This window comes from Phoxinus phoxinus (assembly GCF_949152265.1).
Source record: "Phoxinus phoxinus genome assembly, chromosome: 14".
Classification (NCBI taxonomy): Eukaryota; Metazoa; Chordata; class Actinopteri; order Cypriniformes; family Leuciscidae; genus Phoxinus; species Phoxinus phoxinus.
Window position 1 is genome coordinate 31,925,880 of NC_136889.1, and position 16,518 is coordinate 31,942,397.

Sequence of the window (16,518 nt, forward strand, 5' to 3'; positions counted from 1 at the left end):
GTAAACAACAAAAACGTGAATCATGCACATGTGTATTACATGTTCAGTCTATAATGTTTCATCGCCATCTAATGGCCTGGCAGAAGAATACAGCGTTTTTAGTCGTTTTCGTGGATCCGTGTGAACGGGGATCGCTTTGGTGTCGCCTGGACGTGGAAAACTCAATGGAAAAACTTCTCTGTTTTAAGCATATCAATGTTGTGTAAACGTACCCTAAATGAACCACACATATAGCCTATACAGGAGTAAAGTGAGCAACAATTCAACAGCTTTTCAGTCGTTTCATGGGAAAATGAACAATCTGGCAATGAGTGCAATCTTGCTTTGATTAATTAGCAGAAGTTATAGCTATACTCCACCACCCACGCATGACATCCTTAATGACAGTCATGTGACCCTGGACCACAAAACCAGTCACATGGGTCAATTTTTTGCAATTGAGATTTATACATCATATGAAAGCTGAATAAATAAGCTTTCCATTGATGTGTGGTTTGTTAGGACAGGACAATATTTGGTTGAGACGCAACTATTGTAAATCTGGAATCTGAGGATGCAAAAAAATGGAAACATTGAGAAAATCTCCTTTAAAGTTGTGCATTTATGTTCACGATTGTGCTGCATTCACTCACAAAAATACATGTTTTATATATTTACGGTAGGAAATTTACAAAATATCTTCATGGAACATGATCTTAATATCCTAATGATTTTTGGCATAAAAGAAAAATCCATAATTTTGACCCATACAATGTATAGTTGGCTATTGCCACAGATATACCCGTGAGACTCCAGACTGGGTTTGTGATCCAGGGTCCTGTATCTTGAACTGATGGAGGTGCGACTATCATACTCTGCTTTCAGGAGACAGTTGAGATAGCTAGTTAATTTCTCCAATGGTGTATCGTAATATTGTAATAAAGCAGCGAGTTATTGTTGTCAGATTGCACGACCAGACTAATAGTTTCCTCATCACTTTTCCCAGTCTCCCACAGTCTCCACAGAAATGCTGATGTGTGATTGTATAGAGATGTAAACCTCCCCCTGTTGAAGCAGAAGGCCTCGGGGTCAGCCTTGAGTAAACTCTGAGTGTTGGTGGCCAAGCTTCACCTTTTACCCTCTCATGTCTGTCCCGATGAAAAGCCCTTTTTATTACACTCATGCATGAGACATTCATAGTCCGGTGGGCCTCTCTGATGCGAGTGGTCATCGGGCCGAAGGAGGACCGCGAAAGCACATCTCACTTTAATCACTATCCAGAAATGCCTCGTATTGTATTGTAGTATTGTGTTTGTGTGAGGCTGGGCGATTCATGAAATATTCATGATATATTTGGATGATTTTGCTTAAATAAAATTAATTAATTGTGAATATTTATTTGGCCTTTAAGTTCCCTAAAGAACATGTCATTATCACTTTCTGTTTTCATTGTTTTCATTGCAGAGTTAAGAAAGACGATGTTAGAGTTATTATACAGTTATATACAAACTCAAAAGTGGACGTCTCCACGTGGCATTTTTCTTATCATAAAAAGGTTTTAGTAGGCCTAATACATTTAGGCAATTATTGATGTTTATGCATTGTGTTAAAACAAAATCGGTGTTGTGTTCATTAAGGGAAAATCAAACGCCTTGCTTTTTAACTAGATTTTTTTTTTTGTATCATGGCATTAAACATTTTCAAAGGCAGAATAGTCAAAATTATCTTTAAGGACAAACATATACATATATGCATTAAAAAAAAGGCTGAAAAATATTGCAATAACATTTCTTTAGCTTCTGTATATCGAACAGCTGTAATTTGATGAAATGAAATGCCACTGCTTTCTCTTGCATTTCCATAGATGAGAACAAACATGCGGTGACTGATCACTCTAGTGCTGGCATAAGATGTAATGAACGCTCCAGTCTTATATATATATACAGTGCATGTGTATCTGCACCTGCAGTCCTGCATATTTACGGGTGTTTTGTCTCTCTCTCTTCTTTTACAGGGTATTAAATTAATTGAATTTGATTAAATTTATGTTTTTTCTAAAAGTCATATATCTTGGTGTAACAAAAGTCTTAAAGTCCCCCTGTGGTGAAAATCCAGCTTTTAATGTTGTTTATGTGTCTATGTGGTGTTTTTAATCTGCTTTAAGACAAACCATGTGTAAATTCATAAGTCGACAGCATTGCTGAGCATTTTGTCCTTAAAACTGCAGTGAACCAAAGACAGTCTCAAACACACGGTGTGAAATCGCTGGTGTTTCTGACGTCACACACTACCTTGTAACCAATCAGATCAACGTGTATGAAGAATTTGTTGTAGAATATCTCTCTCTCTCTCTCTCTCTCTCTCTCTCTCTCTCTCTCTCTCTCTCTCTCTCTCTCTCAGCTCATTAGCACTCGCTAGTCAAGGGCCATTAGCATTAGCTTTTCAGGTAGTGCAGTGGGGAGGTGAAGGCCAGCGTGAAGTTAAACTAACACTTATCTAATTACCCACAAACGGCAAACAAAGTGGATTCCTTCTGCTTTATTGCTCTAATCTGACAATGTTATAAACCACACAAGACACATTGTGCTTCACACATATCCAGTCAGATGAAATACTAAAGATTAAAGATGAAATTGTTACCATTTACTCATAATGCCATTAAAACCTTTTTTTTTTTAGACGGTCTGCCAGTGTATGGTCATTTATTCCGCCTAGTTCCTAAAAGGCATCATGAAAGTCCTTTAAAATAGTCCTGACCTCATGATAGATTCATGTGAAGACATTTTGGTCATTATACACTGATTTAAAACCTATTAACCAACGTTTTTTGACATCAGCAACATCAAACCAAACGTGATGTCATACAGTTTTAATGAACAAGAGCAAATTAAGCCATCAAATGCAAATGAGAAGAAGATATTCAGTGAATAAGGAACAGTTCGTCTCCAAACCTATTGAATTGTTTCAAAAGACTTCATAAATATTTGATGTAAGTCTTTTGTAAAGATTTTTTTTACTTTGCCGTATAAATCACCTTCTGCATTTGTGGTGGAAAAGTTTAGACAAAATGTCATTTTCTGTTTCATGGAAGAAATACACCATTTTGTAGCAAGAAAAATACAAAATATCAATAATATAATTTTTGGGTGAATGATTCCACAAAAAATAACATTTTTGGCAGGGATATTAAGACAGATTAGATTTGTTCATTTGAAATACATTTTTTTTTCACTAATTGACCTTATTTTTTTATATAATCAAAAGCATTTCATAGAGGAACTGCAGTCCGTAATGTTAAATCAATAAGCATATCTAGTTGTAGGCCGGTTTAGGCAATGCATTTTCCCCTCCTGACAATTCATCTGAGAACATTTTTTGTTTCATGAGATCACGTGAGGTGCATGATAATCGTAATTACATCTTGACGTGCCACGATATTTAAATCTTGTAGTGTGTGTGTGTGTGTGCATGTTTGAGATTTGAGAGAAGGTGCAATTATCAAAGTAAATAAATGCAGCAACCATTAAACTATCTCCATGTTTCTCCCCACGCAGAAGTCAATTATTCCTTACTCAAAATATTTGCTAAAGACTGGACAAAAATCAACCAATTACACATGCAATTAAAGTGTCTAATTAGCATCAACCATTTGAATTCTTAAAGAAGCAAAGAGCTTCTGAAAGGGCCATCAAAACCCTTGTGCTGCAAATGACAGTGAAGCCGTGTAGAGTTGGGGAGCGAGGTGTTTCTCGGGAGAAGAGGCAAGTATGGGGTAATTTGGAGGTATTGAGGGGGACGTGATCCTCTCCACCCCTCTCATACGCAGCTGCACACGGGTGTCAGTGCCGCGCGGGCCCCGGGGTCTGCGCGCGAGGCGGGTCCCCGTGTTTCTCAGCCCATCAGCTAATGGAGGAAGTTAATTGTGTTGGTTGTAAAGCCACCTGTCACGCCAGCCTTATTTCCATAGTAATAGGACGAGCACACACACACACACACACACACACACACACACACACACACACACACACACACACACACACACACACACACACACACACACACACACACACACACACACACACACACACACACACACACAACGCTGAGCTTGTCAGCCAGATCAGAATAGCTGTAATTAAAGCAAACAATACCAACAAGGATAAACAGAGCACATGTTGCCAAGTAAGCATAAAATGGAGGATTTGTTCTCCATCAGATCTGGTTTTCCACAAACTCTGACTATGTTAGTGAGTCCAGCGCGCGCTTGTCCAGCAACAGCAGAAGAGGAGTGTGTGTGATAGCCATCTGTGTGGAGGAGCATGCGTTCGGCTCATGGCTACAGGACTCTCAGTTAATACTGCGACTTCTGCTGCGGTTCACACACGGACACGACACTTCTTTACACAAAACTATTCGCTTTCTCAATAATAATATATTTGCTCTAAAGATGCCTAAAAGTGTGATTGTTTTTTTTAATAAGAGGAATAATGATTAGTCAAGTATTCAAAGAAAATGTAAAAAAGAGGAAAATCATGCATGTTCTCCACACTACATAGAAAATGACTTGATATTTTAAATATTATTAAAAAAAAAGTTTTTCAAATAATAAAATGCAATACTTAAGTTCAAAATTTAGAGCTTGAGGTTGGTAATAAATAAATAAATATATAAATATAAGGCTGCATTTAGTTGATCATGAATACAGTAAAAACAGTAATATTGTGAAATATTAATACAATTTAAAAGGTTTATATTTTATTGTACTGTGCTCAATGGGTTTACACTGTCAGAGCATGACAATGGTCTTTAATTAAAGAGAAACTATTTATTTAAATGATAAAATAATTGATGCAATATGACACTGGCCATATGATTCTATTTCCTAAATTATGAGGTTGCTCACTAAATGTAAACAAACACTATTGTGACAGTTCCTGTTTTGTATGTTACTACAAGTTAACAGGAAATAAAATGCATAATAAAAGTGTTTAAAAAAACAAAACACTTAAATATTGCTGGCCCACTTTGGCTGAATGTGTTAGATAAAGTGGACCGGTGGGATTCAGGTAAAGTGGGCGACCTTTAACCTTTAGTAATTATACTCAAATTCAATAACTGAATTGACATTCATTGATTATTTTATAGTTGACATATATAATCTGCGTTTTAGAAAACAGAAGTGAGTGTGCCGTTAGGAAATACGTCTGTGGAGTGAAGAAAGGATGAGAGGATAAAAATGAAAATGCAGAATATAAAACTTTAAAATATGGACACAATATAAGTTAATTTAAAGTGTTTAGAGAAAACATATACCGATTTTTTTTTTTTTTTTTTTTTTTACCATTTTTAATGTTCCACTTATTGATTTTTTGTTAGCCTATTTGTTATAGTCCCATTTTATGTTGTAGAGTTTATGTTCTTCATATTCTGATTTCTTCATATTCTGATTTTCAGATTTCATCAAATTTAACTATTAACTTGAATTTTACACATGTATTGAGTGAACTGATGAAGGTTTGTTAAATATGTTGTTGAATATGTTTGTTTGATAAATCATGTGTTTTTAATTAATACACAGCATATTTTTAATAAATCAGGGATGGCCCACTTTAGCTGAAAATAAATTTGTCGGGAGAGCATGCCACTCTAAAAAATGCTGGGTTGTTTCAATTTTGGGTCAAATATGGACAAACCCAAACGTTGGGTAAAAAATGTAATAAAAAAATGTAACGGCTGGGTTTGTCCATATTTGACCCAAAATTGGAACAACCCAGCATTTTTTTTAAATGTTTATTGGTATATATACCTTGCAAATAACACATTATATCAACTGCATTCACACTGAAATATTATAGCTGGACCTTAAAGTTAACAAAAGTAATAAAGAAAAGAAAAGAAAAAACATCTAGGCTATAGGAATCTAAACATTTAACAAAAAGTGTCCCACTTTACCTGCATTCACTCTCATCTTCATCATCCTTACTCCAGAAATCATTCTAATATGCTGATTTACTCAAAAAATATCATATCAATATCAGCTAAATATTCACTCAAATATTTCACTAGTTTTTTTGTTCACTCTAAAAAATGCTGGGTTGTTTCAACCCAATTGTGGGTCAAATATGGACAAACCCAGCCGTTGGGTTAAATTTTGAAATTACATTTATAACCCAACATTTGGGGTTTGTCCATATTTTGAAACAACCCAGCATTTTTTTGAGTGTACAGCAGCCATGCAGCAAAACATTAAAAAAAAAATGAATTGATACATAATAATAAATCTTCTGAGGGGAAAAGTGTCCTTGGCAATCCGAGGTTCGGACATGTTCCCATTGTCCTGCTATTATATCACAGTATTGACCATCAACTGAGACAGACTCGCTCGGGACAGACTGATAAATATAAAGAAGTCAAACTTTCTGAGCTCTTTATTGTAAGCAATATGATTACGCCATGTAGCTGTGTATTTAATTTGCCAACAGTCCGAATAGCTTTTCTCCCCATATTTCTATTTGTACGCATTTAAAATGCTAATGCCCACTTTATTACGTGCTCTATCAAATGCAAATGTTTTGTTTTACTGCAGTAAAGTTGGGCTGACAAAGGCATTAGCATATCTTATGCCTCTCTCCTTAGCATGCGCTGGCGTGGAAATGCTATAAATTACATTAACAGACGCATTAGATAAACAAGCCCAAATGATGTCGCCGTGAAGATCTGCAGGACGGTGGTTTGGGCAAATGAAGGTGTCTGGCTTTGCTGGCATATGGCGCACCAATTTCATCAAATCAACACCGTCTGAACATTAGCTGGAAGTGTCAGGCGAGGCTGGAAAGGTCTAACCGTCGCGTTTTAATAACACTTTATGACAATGGATGAATCAGAAACTTCAAGAAGCTTAAAAACAACTTTTAATTGCTAGTGTTGATGGATACAGTGGTTTAGAGTGATATATGATTTCTGAAGGACTCAAAATCAGCTTTGAGTTGATGTGATGAGTGAAGTAACATTACTTTATACATTTAAAGGGACACTGTGTAGTTGAAGTATTTTATTAACTAAAATCAATGTCTTTATTCATAAATATGTCCTTAATGGTGTACAATTACCTCTCCCAATGATCCGACTGATCCTCGTACGCGAAGAATTTCTTATCTTTATTTACATGGGACGGGGGCTTCCATGTCGTTCCTCCATCTTGAAAAACTATAATAACAGAGAGGGACAAAAAGCACTAGCTAGCAATAGTAAATTTGAAAGGCTGCACTGCACGGTGCTTCATAATTCAGGATCTTATGCCGAGCCACAGGAGAAATGCCAAAATTGAATTTAAAAAGAAACGTGACCGGCGAATCCAAACACCGAGGGTAAATATCGGTATAGCTTTTCCCAGTTGGAAAGAGCGAATGAAGGAGAAAGACTTTGAAAGGGACTCTGAAATTTCCTGCTTTCTTCTCGACGGGTAAGTCAATGTTACGATCTAAATTACAAGCTTTTTTTTCATTGCTTGGTTATGTAATTCATTATATAGGCAGTAGAACATGTAACGTATAGTTAAACTCGGCGAAGGGCTATTGTTGTCAGAGCTTCTTGGCACATAACGGCTGCCGTAGTTGCAACACGCGTTTGAAAAAGCGAAGCGCAAGAGAGCACTATATGCAAAATAACATTTCACCGCTAGATGGAGTAATTCCTACACACTGTCCCTTTAAACAATAATATTTGAGTTACTTTCAGAAAAAGGAATGCATGTTACTTTAATGAATTTGCGTAAACATTTTTGAAACTACTGAATTAAATTTGTATATTTTTTTCCAAAACTTAGTCACTCAGACACCAATGTGAAAATTAAAAAGTAACAAAAGTAGCATTTAATAAAAAGAGTTGTACAGTAGGTAATATCATTTGTAATGTTAAAGAGGACCTATTATGCTCTTTTACAAAGTCTTGATTTTGTTTTTGGCCTCTGAAAAAAACACATTATTTTCCTCATATTCTCCATTGTTGCGGCTCCTCTCTTCCCAGTCTGTCAGTAACGCTCTGTTTACTTCCTGTCTCTATGAAGCCCCTCCTTCTGAAAAGCACACTGTGCTCTGATTGGTCGGCTGGAGCAGTGTGTTGTGATTGGTCGAGCGCTTCGAGTGTGTTTGGGATATGCCCCGCCCCTTTCCATAACCGCCAGTTTAACACACTACTAACTAACTCGACCAGGCCCCGCCCCTTTATTCTGCATATTAATTATTATAATGAGGAATATTGTGACGTGTTCGTTCCCGGAAGAAACTCAAGACTACAATGGAGTTCAGAAACACTGACACTGATATAGAGAAGAACTGGAGCTTTTTGTCTTGTTTCCAGTCCAAATATCTAACAATCCTTAAATCAAGATGCATTTACAAGATGAGTAAATTTACATAATATATTAAGTCTTGTGTTTTGAAGTTGATGCTTAAAAAAAAAGCGAAATGATCTGCCAATGGGCTAAGAAACATAATCTTAATTCAAACAGAAGCACGATTATGTTTCTTACCCCATTGGCAGATAATAATTTAGCTTTTTTTTAAAGCCAAAACTCACTTAATTTGTATTTATTTGCCAAAAAAAACAAGACTTAATATGTTGTAATTTTCCTCATCTAGTAAATGCATCTTGATTTAAGAATTGTCAGATATTTGGACTGGAAACGAGACAAAAATACTAAGTAAGAAAAGCATTTTTTGCAGTGGCAAAAACACACTAAAGAGAGATGAAGATGGACACAAGTAACTTTCCCCAACACTGTAAGATCGCTCACATTTATGAACGCAGCGACATTGGTACAGTGCGGCTTTTACTGTATAAAGCTGAAGACAACGATCCGCTGTATTCTTTCTGGAGGCCTGAACATCCCCAGTCCCTCTTCACACCATCATGGGCTGTGAGAAAAGCTCAGTCCCAAACAGATGGCCAGCCGTCTCTGAGGACACGCGGATACATGGCTGCTGTCCCGTCCCCTGCTGACACACACTCACACACACACACACTGGCAGATTGCAGCACAGGACCCCCCCCAAACCTCCCCATCTGCACCTAAAGACCCGCATGCCCCGACAATGAGGTGGCCATGTCCCTGCCTGCACACAAGCAGAGGGGCCGGGAGACCCGAGGAGCGGGAACACATTAACAAGCCATAATCTCAAACGCCTTATCCATAATGCATTGTCTGGGCCAATTTACATGGTGTGGAAACCTTCGGGGAGAAAGAGCCATCCATCACATTACTTTATTAGCTTTCCTCCCTGTCGTACTCAGGCCAGCCTTTCACTTTCCTTTCCTTTTCTTTCTTTTTTAGGACCTGTTTTGTCATGCTTGTTGTACGGAGCACAACTGGCCCCATAAAGAACGTTAAACAGCTTAATTGTGAGGTTGTAAAAAAATAAATAAATTGTATGTACAAGAGTTTGAGTACGACAGAATATACACTGTAAAAAAAAAAAAAGCGTTTTTTTTTTTGTCTTTCTACTTCAGTATTTTTACATTTCTTTGTAAAATGTTTGTGAAAATTAGCCATTTTTGAATGACCAAAAATGTGAACGCGAATCGGTAACACTTTACAAACGGTCTCATTTGTTAAAATTAGTTTATTTATTTCCTAACATGTGTTACAGTATATAAACCTGTGTTCATTCAAATACAGTGGTTACACTTTATTTTAAGGTGCCATTGTTATAGTGTAGTTATATATTTAAGTACTATTATAAGTAATATTATAAGCAACTACATGTACTTACTATAGGATTAGGGTTTGGTTGAGGGTTATGTAATTATGCATAATTTACTCTTATTACTACGGTAAGTTCATATAACATAACAAGGACACTGTAAAATAAAGTGATACCGATACAGTTGTTCATTGTTTGTTCAGATTAGCTAATGTTAACAAACACAACTTTTTAATAACATTAATAAATGTTGAAATTAACATTAAGATTAATAAATGCTGTAGAAGTATTGTTCATTATTAGTTAATTTAACTAAGGAAAGCTTCATTTACTTTGCTGTTGCATTATAAAATGTGTCCAAGTATAAAGTATGTATTGCTTTCTCAGTGACGGGGCGCTGATGTTTGATCAATATTATTTTTATTAAAGGCACAATATGCAACTTTTGACCCTCTGGTGGTAAAAAAAAACAAAACTACATGGATTTTGCAGAAGAACATTGTTTTACAGTTTGGGTTAGGTCACCGTTTTCACAAATTCACATTTTAGTTTACACAATAACTGTATCGCTTTAAAAACCTGTTTGTAAAAGTTTGTGTTTTCAGATATTGTCGTGTAAATGAATGACCAAAACGCATAAAAAGTATTTAGTTGAAAACGCTGTCATGTAAACGGCCCGTCACACACACAGCAAACCCAGACCATCGCTCACAGAAACACAAGCAACTAAAGTTAACAAATGTTAATAAATCCTGTAACAAATGTCTTATTCATTGTTTGTTGATGTTTAACTTTAATTAATGGGACCGTATTGTAAAGTGTAACCTGCTTTGTCAGGCTGATGAATTGTAAGGTTGTAAAAGCTAAATAAACAGCACTACAGAACATGGTGAGTTAGAGGGAGGTGTACAGTAAAATACTGATGAGGAATACGCCAAACCGTTCTCAACAAGAGCAGTCCCAATGAATTCCCCCATGAATCAATCAAACCAGCAGCAATTATGAGTGTGTGTGTGTGTGTGTGTGTGTGTGTGTGTGTGTGTGTGTGTGTGTGTGTGTGTGTGTGTGTGTGTGTGTGTGTGTGTGTGTGTGTGCGCGCGCGCGCGTGTGTGTGTGTGGGGTCAATGGACGGCTTGTTACATGAACCTGTGATCATGCTTTGACTACTAAACAGTCGTGTAGTGTGACAGATGAGAGCGTCTAATTACCTTCAAGTTTTGTCGGTTCAGTTCCTCTAAGAACTACGAAACGCTAATACTACACATGTCACGATTATTCTGCCAATCACTATTTGGTAACAATAGAGATGAAAAGTTTTGGCTCAGTATTGTGTGTGTGTAGGGGTGGGCGATATGAGTAAAAAATTTCTCAAAACCGTATGAGTATTTTTGTTTCACGGTAACGATATACATTGCGATATAGTTATTTTTGCTCTAAATAATATTTTTGTAATATCAAAATTTAGAAATTGTATAATTCTTGTAACCATTTTCAATATTACAAAAATCTCTTACTAGCCCAAGTAAAAAAAAAAAAAAAACCTCTCAAGCTTACTGAAGACAAGTAAACAGTGATAAAAGAAGAACAACTAAACTAATTTCCAGCATATAAAACAAACTAAAATAGAACAAAGAAACTAATAAAATAGACCTAACTGAAAAACTCAACATGATCTCATTCAAATGCGTATCTATGCACGAATTGTATTTAGTATTACATGTCATAAAGTGTGTATCATATGCACATGAAAACTGCATATCATATGTATGTAAAAACTCTTTTTTTTGCATATAAATTGCATGATAAATACAATTGTTGCTATAGATACACACTTTTATGAGATCGGGCTGGAAAAACTTCAAGCACCAGAAATTAGAAATTAATTGTATGAAGTAATGAAATTTTATTAAAAAAAACACGGCATAATCTTCACTGTGTAAATTATGGCTATATCTATTCTTATTAAAGTGAGACAAAAGTGATTCAGTGAAGAGCACTGAGAGGTTTTCTCTTTTCTGTTGTTTGATTAACATGACTAACACAGATGGAGGTTTATTACTCTACTGTCACTTCAAGAGTGAATGCACAGATCTAATATACTGTTACACATGTGTTTTCTTTCTCTACGGTTTACCTTCACTTAACACATCAATTACTGTGTTTACGAGGATACTTGCTAAGACGGCATTTGACACATAAGTGTGTGTATTTAACAACTCAGTTCATTATTCATGCGCTCTCTTTCACTCCTTTTTGCGTTTCAACAGTTAAAAATCACTTGTTTTTAAACCGCTATGGTTAAAACGCACGCAAACGATAAACTTTTATGATGACGCTGACGCCGCACATCAACGTCCCGTGAGTGTAAACGCGATAGAGACGATAGTCCAAAATCTCTAATAATTTCTATGTGTGAAATGATAAATTCTGTTCTTCAAAGTGCTTTACTGAGTGGATAATATGGTTATAGTTACAGAGAATAAAGGTAAAGTAGGACCCGGTCTGATCATTTGTCATTGGAAATGTAGTATGATCCAAATATAACATTTAATTATATAACCAATAAAATGCATTATAGCAATAAAATCTAATTCATCTGGTTTTAATTTATTACATGATTCAATTTTTGTAGTAGACTATGCCAAGTTTATGTGACTATGCCCCCACATTAGTCCCCCTGAATCCCAAAGCTGAATCTTCTGTTGTCATTTACTCACACTCATGTTGTCCCTTCTTCTCGAACACACAATGAGAGCAGAAGTTAGTGGCTGACACAATTCACTGCATCTTTTCTTCTCTACAATGAAAGTGAACGGTGACTGACTGAGGTGTGTGTTTCATAAATCATAAAGAAATTAGTCTTTCCCAATGCAGATATATATCTGATTATTCTGCAGTTTCACAATATTGACATTTTCCAATGGTTTTAAATAGTGCCTATATAAAAGAAGAGGACAAAATAATATTGATGTGATTTCAGTAACTTGTGAATTGTATACATTTTTATTAATATGTTCTAAATGAGTCTGGTTATTATTATTACTATTAAAAATGCAAGTTCTCTTCTCTACATGCAAGTGCAATAATGTAATGCATCTTACTTTTTTTATTAACACAAGACAGAAATCAATAACCATATATAATTAGAGTATGTCTAGAAAACATTTGACAACATCTATGCTCAAACTTACATTTGTTGAAACACCAGACAACCGCTAAAATATGTCTGCATCTTTCATCGCGGATGGGACCATTATGTTAGTCATCAGAGTATTTTCTCCTTTCTCAACCTCAAACAACTTCCTATTATGACAACGATTGCTTTGAAAAAGTGCCACGATATAATCATAATAATAACGCTCGTGATTCTTCACTCGCGTGCGGTGACAGGACGCCTGGTGCCCACCGTGAGCATAACCCACAAAAGTGCCCGTTTGTTTAATTGTTGCTCATCTCTAAACACCTCACTAACTCATTCCCGCCCGCAACCCAGACTTTACCCACAATCCATCTCGGGAGTGAGGACAGCACACATCATGCGCGCAGCCACTGAGAAAGAGCTTTATAATCGTAATCATATATGTAGAGACGCTGCATTTGTGCCATACTGTACGATTAGCAAGACAAATAAGTAATAATTTGCTAATGACAACATTATGTTGAGTCAGTTTAGGGGCAATTAAAGTGAGTGATATTTACATATGCCTAATGAATCACCGTGCAGTGGCAGCTTCCGGAAACTCATGAATATTCATCGCTGCATGCGCCAGCCCCGCCGCAGTTTATAAACTGAATTATGGTTGATTTGCCCTTTTAAAAAATGAACATGGGCGCATCTCCCACAAGGAGCGAATGAACAATAAAGGCTGATTATAAAAATGTTTTAGTGGTAAACTGCCGGCGAGGAGACCAAAGGCTCGTTTTTATAGACTTCCCAGGCTTTCGTGCAACAAAAATAAAAGACTGAATAAATAAAAGCCATGCGCGCGCGTTCGGCTCGAGGCACTGGAGCAATCTGTGGTTTCTCTCCACTGTTCAACTGGTTGGCACCCATTAGTGAGGTCAACTATATCAGCGACAGTTCACCCAGCAATCAGCTGAAAACACAGCCTTCGGTTGTCATGTTCCTCGTCGTTCAGCAGGTGCAGAGTTTGATATCCATACGCGGATGTTTTTGAGATGCAAAACGAGACGTGTGTTCAGGGGGAGACGCAGCTTTCAATTGTCGGATTCACTGCAACTTCTCAATTCGCTAATTGCTCTCTATTAATTGCAAGATGTGCGTTTTGAGTTGGGAAATGCAATTCCCTGGGTAGATTATTAATTGTAAAATGCCAACATCTGCCGTCATGAAAGCGATGCGATCCTGCCCACTCTGACCTTTTGACCCTGATGGAATTTCAAACATATAATAATTCACAATTTACAATCATTTAAACCTATATTTTAACCTTTGAGATAGAAAAGGAAAAAAGTTATAAAGAAAAATAACATTTAAATTGTTTTGCTAAAAAAATCTAATAATTTATTTAATAAATTTTGCAACTTATAAAATCTTAAAATATGTGTTTAAATAAAATGTAGCAAATGTAAATTATATTATTGAATTTGAATTAGCGTTTTGCTCCAAACGTTTCACATTTGCTATTGAAAATGTACATTTAAAAATAGAAATACATTGCCATTTTGCATATTACATTTCAAATAAAAAAAATGCTACCCATAAGCTTCCATATTAAACAAGTCGCTGTTTACTTTACGGTGATGGGATCAGATCATATTTAGGAAATGTTTGATGGTGTTAGTATTTTACCAATCAAATCTGTAACGCCGATTGCAAGTTTGCTTCAATGACTTCTACAATGAAGGCAGTTTTAAATATCCTATACCTTTCATGAGGAGTCTAGTGGGATCTTTTGAAGAATGTAATGATTTTTTGATAAAAATCCTCTAAAATCTGGCTCCTCAATGTGATGGAAAACCTGGATATATCAGGGAATTTTAAAGCTGTGATTCTGGAAAAATCATGAAATAAATAAAATCTTCAGCCATAATCGCCATGGGGGAAACAAAAAATTATTTTCTACTTCTATTTTCAAATAATGCAGAGAAGTCAAATATTTCACTACTCATAAATTAAGTCCTTCATTTTGAAGGACTGCAAAAGTCTGGCAACCCAGAACATACTGAGATAAATACACTTGTTTGCTCAACAGATCAACATTATATCACTCCAGGTTGGATATCAGATATCCTCTCGGAAATGATGCTCACAAAAGCTGTGCCTTAAAAAAAAGGTATTAATATGTACACTTTTGGCACCACATGTACCTTTAAGATACTAATGTGCACTCTGTTTGTGTACCTTTTGAAAGGGCACTGTCCCAGTGACAGCTTTTCTGAGACTGTAATATCCTAAGCATGTTTCTGAGCTAAACGTGCAACACTTTCACTGACCTCTCGTCTAAAGTAGCTATCGTCTGCTTTCAGACCGGAAGAGGAATCTCATCACATGGAGCATTGCTGACACCTTGTGGCTGAAAGGACTGGGATTTCCAGTAGCTGAAGGTGCACTAGAAAAGCTGTACCAGTAAAGAAAAGATTAATAGTTCAAAACTCTCCAAAAGATTAATATTCTTTATTCCCTGAAATACTACATCTGCCGTGTCCTTTGAGATGTGTGTGTGTGTGTGTGTGTGTGTGTGTGTGTGTGTGTGTGTGTGTGTGTGTGTGTGTGTGTGTGTGTGTGTGTGTGTGTGTGTGTGTGTGTGTGTGTGTGTGTTTACCTACTAACACTCCATCCAGAAGAGACACTGAGTCACATATAATTTCCTATTACACTGCAGGATCAGGTTTCCTTGGACCCTACATAGTTTTTTTTATAAAAAAAATTATTGAACAATATTAACAACCATACTTGGCCTGGTACAACATGAACTGTCTTCTCAGACAACAGACAAGCACAATAACATATAGAAAATACAAATAAATAAGTTAAAAGAAAGAAAGAAAAAGATTCAAATAAATAATAAATAAGGACATAAAAGACTATAGGGTTTTCAGAAAGCTTCACATCCTCTATCTAAGTATAGATTAAGGCATTCGTTTTCTTCATTTATTTTAGCGATAAGAAGTAATGACACAGTTCTTTATGAAAAACGTAAACGTTTGGAAGTGTTTTCAGGAATTTATTCTTGTGTAAAAAAAAAATAATTTATCCAGAATAATAAAGGTGTTAAACTGCCTAGTCATGCGTTTCATCTTTCATAAAAATACCAAAAATTACCCTACAGTGTTTCTAAAGGCGTAGCCTATTTTGATGCCTGAAATCTTACAAAATCATCAAATGTCATTTATTAGATTAATCTGCAAACATCTAATGTACTGTTTGCAAAGACCCGACCGACCCCCTTAGTTACTGTCGCTATGTCCGACAAGCTACGCCGCTCTCACACACAACATGTTCTCACGCAGTGAAAAACACATCGCGGAGCAGAGAGGAGACTGACAACACACTCACAGACAGGACAGAGCAGGTTACTTTTGATATTAAACATATTAAACAAAGTCTCACCTTTTAAATTTGGTCTTTTTTTAATTTATTTTTTTATTTAAACAATAGGCCTACCGTTCTGTGGCTCTTTAATGTGTCGTGACAGATCGCTGTGTCGCCTCAGTTAAAGCCGCTCGTGAACCGATCATCTCTTCCTTCTAGTTCATTTAGCATCAAATAAACATGAATGAACATCAGAAGGAATGTTGTTTTAACCGCGGAAAGGCGTCAGTACACTCCGCTTCTCAAGTTCAAATCTTCCCATGTTAATCTACTAACTCTCCT